This window comes from Herpailurus yagouaroundi, unplaced genomic scaffold, assembly GCF_014898765.1.
Source record: "Herpailurus yagouaroundi ecotype Mexico unplaced genomic scaffold, PumYag 192, whole genome shotgun sequence".
NCBI lineage: Eukaryota > Metazoa > Chordata > Mammalia > Carnivora > Felidae > Herpailurus > Herpailurus yagouaroundi.
The window spans coordinates 25,777,894-25,796,322 of NW_024412423.1; the positions used below are offsets into that span (position 1 = coordinate 25,777,894).

Genomic DNA, 18,429 nt, shown 5'->3' on the forward strand with positions numbered 1-18,429 from the left:
TTTGTAGCAACGTGGATGGAACTGGAGAGTGTGATGCTAAGTGAAATAAGCCATACAGAGAAAGACAGATACCATATGTTTTCACTCTTATGTGGATCCTGAGAAACTTAACAGAAACCCATGGGGGAGGGGAAGGAAAAAAAAAAGAGGTTAGAGAGGAAGAGAGCCAAAGCATAAGAGGCTTTTAAAAACTGAGAACAAACTGAGGGTTGATGGGGGGTGGGTGATGGGTATTGAGGAGGGCACCTTTTGGGATGAGCACTGGGTGTTGTATGGAAACCAATTTGACAATAAACTTCATATATTGAAGAAAAAAAAGAATGTATGTACATAAAAGGAATAATACTTTAGACTTATTCATTTATTCATTCATTCACTAAAGTTTTATTGATATCCTCCTGTGTGCCAGATACTATTCTAGGTAATGGGGATTTAGCAGTGAATAAGCAGAAACGTCCTGTTTAAGGACCTAATGTTCTAGTGAGACATACAGATAGGATGCAAAGAAATACAGTAATATAATTTCAGGTAGTGAAACTCCTTTCTAATAAAAGACCCCAGAGTTCCTTGGAGAAATGGCTGATTCTAGGGCTGGGGCAGGAAATCCAGTGAAAAATCCAGTGATGGAAGTATATCAAAGGGACATAGCTAACTGAAAGCATTCCCAGTAACCAAAACTGGAAAAATTTGAGCAACCAAATGAAGTATTATTGATTATAACCTGAAGGGTAAAATAAGTAATTATGAGCTCATACTGATATAAATTAATTGACTAGGGGTGCCTGGGTGGCTCAGTCGGTTGAGCGTCCGACTTCGGCCCAGGTCATGATCTCACGGTCTGTGGGTTTGAGCCCCGCATCGGGCTCTGTGCTGACAGCTTGGAGCCCGGAGCCTGTTTCAGATTCTGTGTCTCCCTCTCTCTCTGACCCTCCCCTGTTCATGCTCTGTCTCTCTCTGTCTCAAAAATAAACATTAAAAAAATTAAAAATAAATTAATTTACTAAATAAATAAATGGAGAAGAGACAAATCCCCTTTACATAATTCCAAATAATGTATATAGATACCGTGGAGCACAACTCCCCATTCCTTAAATGTGGGCTGTACATAGTGACTTCATTCCAAAGAGTACAGAATGAAAGGACAGGGATGATGGGAGAGTGATTTCATAGCGGAGAAACCTGGCAAACTTAAACTCAACCAGGTAATCAGGGTTAACCTGAACATTAATAAATCATGTCAACTGATACGATGTGGTGAGAATGTCATGTCTATAGCCTTTCTCCCCAAAACACGAAACCCTAATCTAATCATAGGGAAAACTCAGACAAATCCCAATTGAAGGACAGTCTACAAAATACCTGACCACTAATCTTCAAAAGTGTCAAGTGAGCCTGGGTGGCTCAGTTGGTTAAACGTCCATCTTCAGCTCAGGTCAATATCTCACAGCTCATGAGTTTGAACCCCGTGTTGGGCTCTGTGCTGACAGCTCAGAGCCTAGAGCCTGCTTCTGATTCTGTGTCTCCCTCTCTCTGCCCCTTCCCCAGCTCACTCTCTCTCTCTCTCTCTCTCTCTCTCTCTCTCTCTCTCTCAAAAATAAGTAAAAATAAAAAAAATTTTTTAAGTGTCAAGGTCATCTAAAACAAGGAAAGTCTTGAGGGGTGGAGGAAAAAAAAACACAAGGGAAGTCTGAAAAACTATGTCATAGTCAAAAGGAGCCTAAGAAGACATGACAACTAAATGAAATGTGGCATCCTGAACAAAAAGAAGACATTAGATGAAAATCTGAATAAAATACAGACTTTAGTTAATAATAGTATATTAGAATTTGGCTCAACAGTTGTGACAAATGTACTATACTAAAAGATGTTGATAATGGCAGGATGGGAGGCATACTGGGTATACAGTATATGGGAATTCTGTACGGGCTTTGCAAATTTTGTACAAATCTAAAATTATTCTAAGGTAAAAATTTTAGTTTTTAAAAAGTGCTTTGAAGAAAAATAAAACAGGGTATAAAATAGCAAGTGATGGAATGATGCCTGTTTTAAAGGTTTTTTTTTTTAATTTTTATTTTTTTGGTAATCTTTAAACCCAATCTTTAGAACTCACGACCTTGAGATCAAGTCCCATGCTCTTCCGACTCAGCCAGCCAGGCACCCCTGATGCCTATTTTAGATATGATAGTCAAGGAAGGCCTCTCTAAAGTGATATTAGAAAAGCCTGAATGAAGTGAGGGATAAGCAGTGCAGATATTAATGTAAAGAGTTACCATGCAGGCAGACCATTAAACGCAAAGATCTTGAGATTAGGGTATATTTGATATGCTCAAGGAAAGTGAGCTTGCAGCAAAGTTGCAAAGCTACTTGGGGTAAAGGGGTGAGATCATGTAGATCCTTTTAAATTAAATTTTATTTTATTTTCTAGTTGTAGTAAAATACACATAACATAAAATTTTCCAGCTTAGTCATTTTTAAATGTACTGTTCATTATTGTTAAGTACATTCACATTATTGTGCAAACAATCTCCAGAACTCTTTTCATTTTACAAACCTGAAACTTTATACCTATCATATAGAGACTTTTAAACCACAGTAAGTACATTAGTTTCCCATGACTGCCATAACAAAATTACTGCACCCTGGTGACTTAAAACAACAGAAATGTATTTTCTCACAGTTCAGTAGACCAGATGTTCAACATCAGCTTATATATATTCATAGGTCATTCTTTTTTCATTCCTGTGTAGTATTCCATTAAATGAATATACAACTTATTTAGCCATTCTCCTGTTAGTACACATTTGAGTTGTTTCTCAGTTGGGCTATTATAAATAAGGTTGTTATGAACATTCTTGCACATGTCCTTTTTGTGGACATATGTGTTCATTTATCTTGGGTATATACCTGGGAGTAGAATTGTAGGATAATAGGGAAGGTGTATGTTTTGCTTTAGTAGAAATTGAGAGTTTACATAAGTGCTTTTACCAGTTTATATTTCCAACAGCAGTGAATGGGAGTTACAGTTGTTCCCCATCCTCGTCTATACTTGGTATTGTCAGAATTTTAACATTCAGATGAGTATATAATGGTTATTCAAAGTGTTTTAATTTGCACTTTCCTGATGAATAAACAATTACGTTGAGCACCTTTTCATTGGACAACATTAAGCAGAAAGGAAATATGATTTGACTTAATATTCTTAAAAGATTACTCTGACTTCTGAATTGAAAACAGAATGTAAAGTAAGGAGCAAAGGTGGAATTAGGGAGACCAGTTATGAAGTTACTACTGTAACCTCAGGGAAGGAGAATGATGGCTTGGATCAGGACAGTGATGATAAAGTTGGTATGAAGTAGTCAGACACAGATCATATTTAGAAGACCCAGCTTACAGAGAGCTGATAGACTGAATGTAAAGACTAAGGGAAAGAGAAGAATCAAGAGGCAGGCCTCTAGGTATCTGAGTTGAGCAAGCAGATAAATGGAGATGCTACCTGGAAAGAACTGGGTTCTAGGATTGTACAGGGAATGGTGGGCAAGGAGAGTCAAAGAATCAAGAATTCTGTTTTGGACATGTTAAGTTTGAGATTCCTATTAGACAAACAAGGGGAAATGTCAGGTAAGCATTAGATGACTAAACTGGGAGCTCAAAAGAGAGGTCCAAACTAGAGATATAAACTAAATGTCTTCAGAATAAAGAGTATTTAAAGCTTGATGCTAGAGAAAATCACTTAGAAATGAGAGTGGTAGGAAACAGATCCCTGGGACCTTGAACAGGTAGAGGGCATGAAGACAGGAGAAGGAGCTGCCAGAAAAGCAGGAAGAAATCCATGAAAGTGTTAGTGCCCAGGAAGTCAAGTAGATAGTGTTTCGTTTATGTATGTATGTATGCATGTATGTATTTATTTATTTATTTTTAACATTTATTCATTTTTGAGAGTGAGAGAGACAGAGCGTGAGCGGGGCAGGAGCAGAGAGAGAGGGAGACACAGAATCTGCAGCAGGCTCCAGGCTCTGAACTGTCAATACAGAGTCTGACTTGGGGCTCTAACTCACAGATCGCAAGATCATGATCTGAGCTGAATTCGGACGCTTAACTGACTGAGACACCCAGGTGCCCCAAGTGGATAGTGTTTCAAAAGCAAGAGTGGGGAGGCATTTGGGTGGTTCAGTTGGTTGGGCTTCCAACTCTTGATTTCAGCTCAGGTCATGATCTCATGGTTCATGGATTCAGTGGGACTCTGTGCTGACAGTGCAAAGCTTGCTTGAGATTCTCTCTCTCCCTCTCTGTCTGCCCCTCCCCTACTAGTTCTCTCTCTCTCTCTCTCTCTCTCTCTCTCTCAAAAAATAAATAAAAATAAACTTAAAAACAGGAAGGGTGGGACCAACTAAGTCAAATGCTACTAAGACACAGAATAAATGACTACTGAAAACTGACAAATTGATACAGCAAATGGTTCCAAGGGAGAAGCTAAGAAAGGTGAGGAAGAAGGGGTGCCTAGCTGGCTCAGTCAGTAGGGCATGTGACTCTTGACTTTGCAGTTGTAAGTTCAAGCCCCAAGTTAGGTGTAGAGATTACTTAAATAAAAATAAATCTTGAAAGGAAGGAAGGAAGGAAGGAAGGAAGGAAGGAAGGAAGGAAGGAAGGAAGAAGGAAAAGTGAGGAAGATAAGCACCACCTTATCTGTGGTTGCTGTGCTGCTGTGTTGCTGGGGGGAGGGGGGCAGGGGAGGTCTTGGCTACTCCTTAAAAACATCGTTTTTTCCCATTTTTTACAATATTGGTAAGGATCAATACTCTTTTTAAAAGTGTGTGCTAGAACTGATTATTTCTTCCTCTACTGTTGGATCTTTAATTTCTAATTTTTAGAAATAAATAAATGTTCACAAATGTATTTCCACACAGGTTCACAAAGACACTTCCACACAAAACATTTTTAGCGTTTGAGGTTATCTATCTTCTTAGTACAAATGAATGAAACTAGAATTACTGGGTCAATGGGAAGTAATGATTAAATCTCTTATCTTTTAATACATACTGACTGGGATTTACAAATCTATACTCTTTTTTTTTAATTTTTTTTCAACGTTTTTATTTATTTTTGGGACAGAGAGAGACAGAGCATGAACGGGGGAGGGGCAGAGAGAGAGGGAGACACAGAATCGGAAACAGGCTCCAGGCTCTGAGCCATCAGCCCAGAGCCTGACGCGGGGCTCGAACTCACGGACCGCGAGATCGTGACCTGGCTGAAATCGGACGCTTAACCGACTGCGCCACCCAGGCGCCCCCAGAATATAATCCTTAATTGGAATGGGGAAGGGAATGTTTAGAGAGAAAAATGAAAACCTTCAGACTGTCAACATCAAATATTTGTATCTTAGGCCACCAGTCCAGATGGGCAATTACTAAATCTTCAGACTGGAAAGATCATCGCTAAGCACAAAAATCTCTCCACATCTTCCAGGGAACTACACCTAAATATGCAAAGAGAAGGGCTTGCTGGCTAAGGGACCATCCCAGGATTTTATTCCTTCATTCATCAAGTATATATGGAGCCCCTACTATGTTAGGTGTCAGGTAGTCTAGGCTCTATGGAAACAGCAGAGAATAAAACAGACAAAACTGTCCACCCTCTGGAGCTGATAGTCTCCTGTGTCCTTGCACTTTCCTCTAGCCTTCCACAACCAGAGGCCCTGAAGCTATAGGACACAACTGTGCCCTGGCCTGTGCCATCACCCCACTGAGCCCTGAAATGACACGTAAAACTCTCCTTTTCAGAAAAAGTAAAGAGATCAGCCCCCTTGGCAGAGGGTGAATTTTCCCCAGGGCCAAACCCAGGCTGACAGCAGAGGCCCCACATCTGGAGCGCCATTAGTTTGGATGTCACTGCAATTATCACGTTGGCTGCAGACAAAGCCAAATCACAATTGAGGACAGGATTTTAAATCACGACTTTCCAGAGTCTCATTAGGTAATTGATGCTGATCACATTGCTTAATGGGGACCCATAAAATGCTTGCTATTTATATTACAAAGGGCAGAGAAAAGGCTCAAGTAACCAGATAATTGACGGATGATATGAGGGACTAGGGTGAAGGGGTGGGAAGAGACAGGGAAACCTGGTAAAGTTTCCCTGCCTGCGGATTTTAGCTTCTTATTGGTGGTGACTATTTGGCTGGATTCAGAGAAGACTCTGCCCTGGTCTTCACAAAGCCCAGAGCTGCTCTTCCCAGGAGCCAGGGACTGAGATAAGAATTGTCATTTAATAGGATTTTCTACAGCAGGCTAAATCGTTTGCTAAATGAGCAATTTCAATCATCCCTTCTCCATCCACTAGGAGGGAATTAAGCTCATTTCTCCAGCCTGTATCCCCACCTCCCATACCCTTACTCCCTCACAGCTTAGTAAAAAGGATGGTCTGGTTGAGATACAGAAGGTACAGATTATAGCAAGACACTTTGGGCCCACCTAAATTCACCAGATCATGAGGCTATAAGAGATCTGCAGCCCCATTCCCCACCCTGCATGCCCCCAAAGTATCCATTAAGACCCATGCACACCTGTCATATGCCAGTCTCTCCAGAAAGGAGATCTCAGGGCAGGCTAATTTCCCTAATACTCACCAAGAAAGGACTATAGCACTTCTTACTGCAGAAAAGTGGGGGGGGGGGGGGCCGCACGACATTCATTTCTTTTCATTACTGAGATTTGGGGCTTTTTTAACAGGAACTTCCATTAAATTCCACAAATCAAGCATATAAATCATCCTCATATCTTCTAGTTATTTGGAAGAGATCTTAGGGAAAAGAAAGAAATGTCTTGGGGAGGAAGAAGCTGTACCATTTACTAACATATGAACTGAAATTGGGTTAATGGAAGATGCATCTGGTGATGGAGAATTCAGTGTTCCCAAGATTCTGTTTCTTGATTGACCTGGGGCCTCCCCACATCTGGATTCATTTCTGCTTATTCCATATGGATGACCACTGCTCTTCCTTAATTCTCTTCCTCCTCTTCCTCCTCCTCCTCTTCCTCTCCTCTTCTCTCTCTCTCTCTCCCCCCATCTCTCCTCTCCCTCCCTTTCTCTTTCTCTTTCTCTCTTTCTCCTCTTGTATGATTTTTCTGTCTCCTTTTGCATTGTAAATGATAGATGGTGTCCTCATTAAGAGTGAGGGCTTTCTCTCCAAATTGATTTACAGATTCAACACAATCCCTATCAAAATCCGAACTGGCTTCTTTATAGAAATTTAAAAGTTAATCCTAAAAACACATAGAAATGCAAGGGACCCAGAATACCCGCAGCAATCTTTAAAAAAAAAAAAAAAAAAAAAAAAAAAAAAAAGAACAAAGTTGGAAGACTCACACTTTCTGAATGCAAAACTTACACAAATCTGTATTAATCAAGACAGTGTGGTACTGATATAAGGATAGACAAGTAGATAAATGGAATAGACCTGAAACGTCAGAGTAAACCCTCATATTTATAGTCAGTTGATTTTCAAATGATTTTCACATTTAGAGTCACTTGATTTTATGTCAAGACAATTCTATGGTGAAAAAATAGTCTTTTCAACAAATGGTTCTGGGACTACTAGATATCCATATGCACAAGAATGAACTTGGATGCCTTTCCTCATACCATAGACAAAAATTAATGCAAAATGGACCACTGACTTACACAGCTAAAACAATAAAACTCCCAGAAGAAATTATGAGCAAGTCTTTCTGACTTTGGGTTAGGGAAAGCCTTCTTCGGTATGGTAACAAAAGCACAAGTGACAAGGGTAAAGGAAAAAGCTAAGCTGGATGTGACTTAATCAAAATTAAAATTTTTTTGTGTGTTTCAAAGGATACCATCAAGAAAGTGGGGGGGGGGACACAAAATGGGAGAGAATATATATCTCAGAATTATATATCTGATAAGGAACTTGAATCTAGAATATATGAAGAACTCCACATCTCAATAACAAAAGACAACCCAATTTTTTAAATGGGCAAAGGATCTAAATAGATATTTCACTAAAGGAGGTAGGCAACAAGCACATAAAAAGATGTTCAACATCATTAGTCATCAGAGAAATGAGATACTATTTCACACCACTACGATGGCTATAATAAAAAAGATTGATAACAACAAATGTTGGATGGATGGAGAAATTGGAACCCTGATGCACCTCTGGTGGGACTGTAATATGCTACAGCTGCTTTGGAAAATAGTCTGGCATTTCCTCAAAAGACTGAACAGAGACTTACCATATGGGCCAGCAATTCCACTCCTAGATATATACCCAAGGGAACCAAAAACAGGTGTTCATACAGAAATTTGTACATGAATGTTCATAGCAACATTATTCATAACAGCCATAAAGTGGAAGCAATCCAAATTTCCATAAATTGATAAATGGATAATGTATCATAGTATTGCATGGTATTTCCATGCATATCCACACAATGGAATACTATTATTTAATTTCACTAATGTTAATGGAATATTATTTGGCAGTGAAAAAATGAAGTATTGATAAACACAGCAACATGGATGAACCTTAACAACTTTATGCTAAGTGAAAGAAGTTAGTCACAAAGACCACATATTGTATGATTCCATTTATATGAAATGTCCAGAGAAAGTAAATCTAGAGAGACAGAAAGTACATTAATGGTTGCCTAGGGCTGAGGATATCGAGAGGAAATGGATAATAACTCCAAATGAGTACAGGGTTTCTTTTTGCAGTGACAAAAATATTCTAGGATTGATTGTGGTGATGGTTGCACAATTCTGTAAATATAACAAAAACCACTGAATTGTGCACTTTCAATGGGTGAATTGTATAGCATGCAAATTACATCTCAATAAAGATGTATATTTATATGTATTTACATATATATGAAGAAAAGCAACAAGAAATTCAAAAATCAACTAAAAATGCTGTATCAAATTGTTACAACTAAGTGATCTCATTGTTGTATTTTTTCAATGTTTATTTATTTTTGAGAGAGAGACAGATAGAGACAGAGGCAGAGAGAGAGGGAGACAGAGGCTCCAAGCAGGCTTTGTGCCGACAGCAGAGAACCTGATGCGGGGCTCAAACCCATGAATTGTGAGATCATGACCTGAGCTGAAGTTGGATGTTTAACTGACTGAGTCACCCAGATGCCTCTCATGGTTGTATTTTTTTTTTTTTAATAATAAAAAAAAGACTCTCAAAACAAAAAAATCTGAGAGCTTTGCTAGCACATTTTAGTTCTGGCACCTGTTGACTCTGTGACCTTGAACAAGTTACTGAATTTCACTCAGCTCAGCTTTCCCATCTGTAAAGCTTTCTCATCTAGGGCAGATCACTGTGAGGATTAAATAAATTAAGATGTAAAGGGATCTGCCATATAATAAGTACTCAGTAAATGGAAAACATAAAGAGTCAGGGAATAGCAGTAACTAGAGAGCGAAGAAAGGAGAAAAAATAGTTTTTGTGGGCCAAGGCCACATCCATACATTTATGTCTAATGTTTGGCTGGGCTCTTGGGACATAAAGAAGTCCCTGACTTTGAGGAGCTGGAAGTCTAAGGAATCAGGCATTCCGGAAGAAAAATAATCCCAACAAAATGAGCCAGGCGCTATGATACAGTTATAGACAATTTGCTCAGGGTCAGAGGCAAAGACTTTTAAGGGAAATGAGACTTCAAGGGTTGTCCAGACAGCAAAGGGACAAATGGATCCTTGTCCCTTTCCCCACCATTGGTGACCAAAAGGATGTGAAGTACCCCTTTGTGGGGAAACTGGATAGAACCAACCCAACACAGGCAAAGGCAAAAGTCAAAAGAGCAGTGGCCAGGATGGGCAGTGAAGCTGGCACAGGAGGTTGAGGCTAGGGTCTGCCTCCCTGGCCTTCCAATAGGTGAGCTGAACCTTAGGAGCTCCTCCTCTTTCCCCTTGTTCCTAGCACCTCTCCACCCCTAAGCCTTGAGATCTCCTTTTCCCTCCCAACAGCCCTCTTTTGGGGAACAGCCCAGTGATCTGTGGGCAGAGCATGACACCTCCATCATTCCTCCCTCTACTGACTCATTCCTAAGACTGGGGGTGGCAGGAAGTGCCAGAGCCCCAGAGCTACAGCCCCATCCGGATTCTGGCAGCTTAGAGACATCCTATCTTTTTCCCCTCCTCCCCACTCCCCCGCCACCTCCCTTCCCAGAGCTAGAAGCTCTGACTCTTGACATTTCTGGGTAAGAAACACCCACCTCCCCCAAAACTCTTCTTTCCTTTCCATTGCCTCTTCTAGTCCCTCAACTCCAGCCTCTATGGGGCTGCTGGGTTCTCAAGAGAAGCAGGCACAACCCAGACCTAGGTACCCTTTTCTGGTGGAGGTGGTCAGGCAAGGTTTATATCCCCATGGCCAGGCCTTTGAGGAACAGGGCCTATGCTGTAGAAAATCTTCCAAGCAACACTTAAAACCACAATAAAATTATTTTATGACATGTTAAGTGCTTCACAAGTTTTGTTTCATTTATTCCTCCCAACAACTAGATGAGAAGATACTATTATCACTGTCATTTGGCAAATGAAAAAAATAAGGGAGAAATAATTTAGAAAGTAGCAGAACGGGGATCGAACCCCAGGACTCAGATATTGGGCTCTGAACAACCAGGCTCCTCTGCCTGTTTTGGGATGGAGAACAGTGTAGGCCTCTTTGAGCAGAGCCTCTGAGTCTTCTAGGGCAGCACATGCATCCCTGAAACTCTCTGTACAGCTGCCCTGAGGTCCAGAGGGGTAGAGGGCCTTGACCCCGGCCTCGCTCCTAATTCCCCATGGCTCTTGCCCCACTTTTTACTCCTGAGTGGTGAAAATGTGGTGGGCTACTCAGGATTCTCATCCCTCTCAAGAGGTTAACTTCCTATTAAACTCCTAGGACAAACATCAATGAGATTCTTGGGTTCCCAGGGGTTACCTAGAAAGAGGGGGAAAAAGGAGCATTGCTTATAGGTTCAGGCAGCAGAAGGAGGTTACAGATACCCAAGCATGGGGTCAGTCCAGGCTTGCAGAGAGAGCAGACATCTGTCACACCAAAGAGGCATGGAGATGGCCCACATGACAAGAGAATAATAATACCCTTGAATTATGTAGTGCTTTAACATTTCTCAGGCACTTTACAAAATTTGGTCCTCGAGATGACCTCCTAGGACCCAAGGAGGAAAAAAAGCATCTTTTATAAGCTGTCACCACCTATCAAGTTTCCCCCCCTAGAGAGGGAAAGGCAGGAGACACACAAGGCAGTGAGTGAGTTAACCAAACCCAAGCTCCACTGGGTAATTGATAGTTTTTATGGTGTCTTTATCCTCAGACTCCTCAGATATCATATTTCCACTGGATTACCACATTTACATAACAGTGCAGAGTGAGAGACCCTGATAAATCTTCTCTGCACGGGGATGAATACAGTGGAAATGTACTTTGTTGACAGCAATTTGTTTTACTACACTACTGCCCTTCAATTTAGGGAGGAAAGAGCAAGGCTATTGCCCTATGAAGGGAGGGTGGAAAGGAGGGAAAGGAGAAAGGGAGGGAGGAAGAGGAGAGATCTGAAAAGACAGATGAATGAGAGGGAAGACACAGGGAGAAAGGGAGAGCTTTAGGCAAGATGGAAGGAAGGATAGAAGGAGGGAAGGAAGGATAATAGCAATGAGAGCTCACTCTGTACTAGGCACTGTGCTAATCGCTTCCATGGATTAACTCCACTAATCCTCACAGCAACCCAGTGAGAACAGTCTGTTATTATCTCCATTGCACAGATGACAACACCCTAGTTGGGGGCAGTCTCCCGACACCCCATTCTGTTACCCCCATTTCATTTTCTTCATAGTATTTGCCACTATCTCCAATGGGGTTATTAACTCACTTAAGTACTTATTGCCTTGTTCACAGCTCTATCCCCAGTACCTTGAGCAGTTTCTGACCCAAAGAAGATTCTCTTTTTTTTTTGTTTAATGTTTATTTATTTATTTTCAGAGAGACAGAGCACAAGCAGGAACAGGGCAGAGAGAGAGGGAGACAGAATCCCAAGCAGTCTCTGCACTGTCAGCACAGAGCCCAACATAGGGCTCTATCTCACGACACATGAGATCATGACCTGAGCCGAAATCAAGATTTGGATGCTCAACCAATCAAGCCACCCAGGTGCACTCCAAGTAGATTCTTAATAAGAATACTTGTCGGGGCGCCTGGGTGGCGCAGTCGGTTAAGCGTTCGACTTCAGCCAGGTCACTATCTCACGGTCCGTGAGTTCGAGCCCCGCGTCAGGCTCTGGGCTGATGGCTCAGAGCCTGGAGCCTGTTTCCGATTCTGTGTCTCCCTCTCTCTCTGCCCCTCCCCCATTCATGCTCTGTCTCTCTCTCTGTCCCAAAAATAAATAAATGTTGAAAAAAAATTAATTAATAAGAATACTTGTCGTAGGAATGAAGGGATAAGAAGCTCCTGGGGAGTGAGTACCACCCTGCCTCCCACACAGGGTGATGTGATGGCAAAGGTGGACTGAGGGCAGGTACTGGAGGTGCTCTCTCTTGCCATACACACGGAGGGAACTGTTATCAGCTGCTGTGTATTTAGTGAAGAAGAAATGCATTTTCTCCTCCATCCTTTCCAGCTGTTTTCTTTTTTTCTTTTTTAACTTCCCTCAGATGTTCCGCCCCTTTCTGTCCCACAATTAATTCGGCATCCACTAATTGTATCCTCCTCACTTTCTGTCTCTTATTCTTTTCTTTTTTTCTTCCCTCTTGCTTCTCTTTCCCATGCTTCTCTTGAGAAGAGCTCATCCAAATGAATTGAAATTGGTAATTTCAGAGGCCAACTTCTACTGTTGCATGTCCAGTCTTGTCCCAAAGCCTTCTCCCTGCAAAGGGCATTTTTCTCCATCTATAAAATGGACAGAGTTTTTTTACAGGGTTTTTGAACCAGTGCTGGTGGGCCTGTGAGGGAAGGGTACCAGAACCACAGCACTGACCTTCCTACATCCTTATCCAGAGAAGCCTCACCAAAGCCTTGAGGCCACAGGAAGCTATTACCCAACAGAGAGCTATTTCCTGTCCCAGCGTATGTGCTATTTAATGTTATTTGCAGTAAATATGAATCGGGAGATAACAAGCCTCGCTTTCCCTCTCTCTTTAGGATCTTGAAAGTTCCTCAATCCATTGAATAACAGTGTCTGCTGAGGGTATAAATGTCAAGGCCAATGGATAAGTGTAGGAGGACCATGTCACCACAGGGCTTGCAGTGTATCAAAGTGGCTAGGAATGTGGGTCCCAATATTCAGACAGCTTCGAGTTTGAAGTCTGGCTTCTCTATGAATACACTACAGGTGGCAACGGTGGAAGTTGGGTGTCAGATGAGTCCTATGGTATTTTCCCCAAATCAGGCATTCTTGCTAGGCCTACCAGAGCCTCCTGTACCAAATCCTTGTAGCACTTGGCAAGTCGAGGTGGGATTATTTCTTGCAGGAAAGTTCAACCCACCAGAGTATGTGCTCCTCAAAGTCAAGAACTCGGTTTTTTTCTCTGTATCCCTAGAGCCAGGCCACATGCTGGACATAAAAGAAGGACAATGTCCAGACTTTCCTTTTCTTCCAGAAAATGGAAGGTACTTATTTTCTTCCTCAAGGACACTATTCATTGAGACTTTGATATGCTTAACACCTACTGTGTGCTACATACCCTAACTATGTTATCTTCTTTTATCCTCATAATGGCCCTTGAGTTAGGGACTGAGAGCATATGCATTATCTCTCCCCTCGACTATGGAAAGAGGCTCCTTCTGGAAGAACACTGAGTTCTTCTTCGTTTGATACCCAACTTCTGCCCTTCCCATCTGCGGTATATGCATACAGCAGCCAGAGTGATCCTTTTAAAGTCATGTCACTGTTCTGCTCAGAACCCTTCAATAGCTTCCCATTTCATCAGCATAAAATCCAAATCCTAACTATGTCCTACAAAACCTTACATTACCTCCTTAATCCCCAGTGCACAAGCTTAATGACCTCATGCCCTACCATTCTTCCCCTTGCTGCCTGACATATTCTCAAACATTGCTGTGTACACTCTTGCCTCAGGCCCTCCTGGCTGTCCCCTGTGCCTACAAAGCTTTACCTTGATCTCTCCATGGTTTGGCCCCCTGCTTATTTCAAGTTTTGTTCAAATGTCACTGTATAAGGGAGGCCTTCCATGACTCCCCTGTGGTGATTTTAAAATATGTCCACAAAACCTCTGAGACTCCTCCCTTCAAGAGACAGAACTTCATCCCCCCCCAATCCCCTTGAGTATTGGCTTGATTTAGTGTCTACTTTCTAAATAATAGAATACGGTAAAAGTAACAGCACGTGACTTGTAAGACAAGGTCATAAAAGGCATTGGGATTACCCTAGTCTGGCAATGAGAAACCATCAGGCAAACTCAAATGTGGGGACATTCTACATAATACCCGATCAGTACTCTTCAAAATTGTCAAGATTATGAAAAACAGTGCTTGCTTTGGCAGCACATATACTAAAATTGGAACGATTCAGAGAAGATTAGCATGGCCCCTGAACAAGGATGACACGCAAATTCATGAGGTGTTCCATGTTTTTGCCATCAGAGAAATGCAAATCAAAACTACAATGAGATATCACCTCACCCCTGTCAAAACGGCTAAAATCAACAATACAAGAAACAACCAGTGTTGGCAAGGATGTGGAAAAAAAGGAACACTCCTGCACTGTTAATGAGAATGCAAACAGGGCAGCCACTGTGGAAAACAGTGTGGAAGTTCCTCAGAAAGTTAAAAATAGATCTACCCTACAATCTGGCAACCTCATGAATTGGTATTTATTTACCCAAAGAAAACAAAAACACTAATTCAAAGGGATACATGCACTCCTAGGTTTATAGCAGTATTATTTACAATAGCCAAATTATGGAAGCAGCCTAACTGTCCATCAATCGATGAATGGATAAAGAAGATGTGGTGCGTATATATGCAATGGAATATTATTCAGCCACAAAAAAGAATGAAATCTTGCCATTTGCAACATTGTGGAGGGAGGTAAAAGAGTATTATGCTAAGCAAAAAAAGTCAGAGAAAGACAAATACTGTATGATTTCACTTATATGTGGAACTTAAGAAACAAAACAAATGAGAAAAGGGGAGAAAAGACAGACAAACCAAGAGACAAACTCTTAATTATAGAGAGCAAACTGATGGTTACTAGGGGGGATGTGGATGGGGGAAATGGGTGAAATAAATGATGGGGATTAGGTGTGCACTTGTGATGAGCACCAGGTCATGTATGGAAGTGTTGAGCCATTATACTGTACACCTGATACTAATATTACACTGTATGTTAACCAACTGGAATTAAAATAAAAACTTGAAAGAAAAGACGATGAGGGGCACTTGGGTGGCTCAGTCGGTTAAGCGTCCAACTTCAGTTCAGGTCATGATCTTACAGTTCATGAGTCTGAGCCCCGCATTGGGCTCTGTACTGACAGCTCCGAGCCTGGAGCCTGCTTCGGATTCCGTGTCTCCCTCTCTCTTTCTGTCCTTCCCCTGCTCATGCTCTGTCTTTCTCTCTCTCTCTCTCAAAAATAAATAAACATTAAAAAAAAATTTTTTTTAAAAAGATGATGAAAAAGAAAGAGTAGGAAACTCTTATTGTTGATCAAAGAAGACTAAAGAAACATACTGGCTGAACACAACATAATCTCCTGGACTGGGTACTGGAACACAAAAGACATTAATGGAATAACAGGTAAAATCTGAATAAAGTATGTAGTTTAGTTAATAGTAGTGTACCAACATTAATCTCTTGATTTTGAGAAATGTAGCATGGTTATATAAGATATTAACATTAGAAGAAGTGGGCGAAGTATGTACGGGAACTCTCTGTACTATCTTTGTAGCTTGTCTGTAAATCTAAAGTTATTCCTAAATATTAAGTTTTTTTTAAAAAGACATTGTGTCTTCCCCCTTGTTTTCCGTCTTAGGAACGCACGTGCTGCCATGTCACCAGGATACTCAAACAGCCCCAGGAGGAGGGTGAGCACCTGAAGTGTCCAGCGAACAGCCATTGGAGTGAACCATCCTGGAACAGAGTCCTCCAGCCCCCTGTTGAGGTTTCAGGTAACTGCAGTCCCATCTGACATTTTGACCGCAGCATCAAGAAAGTCCCTGAGCGGGGCGCCTGGGTGGCGCAGTCAGTTAAGCCTCCGACTTCAGCCAGGTCACGATCTTGCGGTCTGTGAGTTCGGGCCCCGCGTTGGGCTCTGGGCTGATGGCCCAGAGCCTGGAGCCTGTTTCCGATTCTGTGTCTCCCTCTCTCTCTGCCCCTCCCCCATTCATGCTCTGTCTCTCTCTCTGTCCCAAAAATAAATAAACGTTGAAAGAAAAAATTTAAATAAATAAATAAACTCTTTAAAAAAAAAAAAAAAAAAAAGTCCCTGAGCTAGAATGACCCATCTAGGCCATTTCTGAATTCTTGACCCTCAGAAACTGTGAGACAATAATTTATTGCTGTTTTAGGCTTCTGAGCTTTAGAGTAATTTGTTACGCAACAATAGGTAACTAATACATCTAGATAGGGGCGCCTGGGTGTCTCAGTCGGTTGAGTGTCCGACTTTGGCCTAGGTCATGATCTCATGGTTCGTGGGTTCAAGCCCCACATCGAGCTCTGTGTTGACAGCTCACAGCCTGGAGCTTGATTCAGATTCTGTGTCTTCTTCTCTCTCTCGGGCCCCCCCCCCCCAGCTCGTTCTCTCTCTCTCTCTCTCTCAAAAACAAATAAGTAAATCTTAAAAAATTAAAAAAAAAATACATCCAGATAGTATACATTTAGATAGGTAACTATCTAAAATAGCCTCCTTCTAGTCACACTCAACCCTCCTTTCCAACCTCAATTTGCTTTATAGCACTTACTTAGCAGGTGACACCACATTACATGTTTATTTAACTTTTGTCTCTACCCTAGAATGTGAGCTGCATGCAAGGGGAAACTTTGTTTAGTTTATATTCCCTGCACCTAGAACTGTGCCTGACACATAGTAAATGTTCGATAAGGAATACTTGCAGTTATTATTTTTGGATAACAAGGGGTTAAGGTAAAAATCCTTCTCGATCCTCACCCAGAAAAGACAAAAGCAAAAACAAAAACAAACCCAGCCCCTGTGGGTGGGGCTGGAGGATGGGGGCCAAAGTGGTTGAGGTTGAGGCAAAGTAGAACTAGGAAATGTGAGCAGAGACAAGTCTGAAACTCTGAGATCTGACTGAGTTCTTCATCTACCGAGAGACCTTAGACAAGCCTCTTCTTCCCTCTGGGGCTCTGTTTCTCCAAACATAAAATTTGAAAGACTGGGATGACCTGAAAGATCACTAAGATTTCTTTTAGCTCTAATAGTCAAAGATTCTATGGACTATCCCAGGGTGGGTTGGGAGGAGGTACAGGAGCTCAGTTCGGGAGATGGAGAAATGGAGAAGGATGAGCTCCTTCCTGGAGCTCACCTCCTGGAAACCTTTTCCCGTGTGATAATCTATTCCTTTGCCAAGGCCCAGCTCCCTACCTCTGCAAAGCCCACAGGCTGCCAATAATCCATTAACCAAGTCTTCATAACACGTTCCCCACACTGTATCATAACTCGACCTTTGTATCCGGGGGTGTCAGCTCCTAACAGGAGTAAGTAAGCCCGTGGGCAACACACTCAGGCTTGCAATTCCTGCCTTGGGAACTTAGATCCTAAAGGAAGGAAGGAAAGAGATAACAGGGGAGGAGGCAGAAGAGCAGGGATATGCAGGTCTGAAACCCCTTAAACCTCTGCCTTTTCTCTCCTCTCCTCCAGTCTTGGCCTCACCACCAAGAGAAGCATGCACATCAGCCTGCCCACCCCTTTGCCTCACCTAAGTACTAGGTCAAATGCCATTTATTTGAACCATATTAACTTTCCCCTGCTCTTCCCTCCCTTAGCCCCCCACCCTTTCCCCATAATAAACATACCCTGAGTCCCTTCCTAACATCTGTTCCAGGTATCTGACAGCTTCCTGATATTTAGTATGAAGACAGGTTTGAGGGGCATTTTTTCTCCCTAACAGCTTATGGAAAGGCTTCAAGAACTTGCTATGTTCTGAGAATCATAGGTGGTGGGATTATGTTTAGGCTGTAAAGTGAGGTTGGGAACAGTGGGATGAGGCAGGACAGGTAGGCAGGAATAAGCCTTGGTAGAGGATTTTGTCCCATAGGCCATGGAATTCTGAGGAATTCTGCATAGACTGGAACTCACTGCTCTTCCATTCAGCCCTCCTTACTTACATCCCTTCCTATCTCTCTCTGCCCCCAACCCCTGTCCCATTTGTCTCATACCAAAATGTTAATAACACCCAAGATTTACCGAGAACTCTCACTGTGTAAGTTTCCTGTTCACA

The 18,429-nt window shown here is 41.9% G+C and overlaps 1 non-coding gene across 1 annotated transcript; it reads left to right on the forward strand.

Annotated features, from left to right (window-relative positions):
• The first annotated feature begins 14,501 nt into the window (after window positions 1–14,501).
• LOC121010896 (U6 spliceosomal RNA) lies at window positions 14,502–14,608 on the forward strand. The gene has a single exon (XR_005781411.1). It is a non-coding gene; the product is annotated as a U6 spliceosomal RNA (small nuclear RNA).
• Window positions 14,609–18,429: the final 3,821 nt, after the last annotated feature.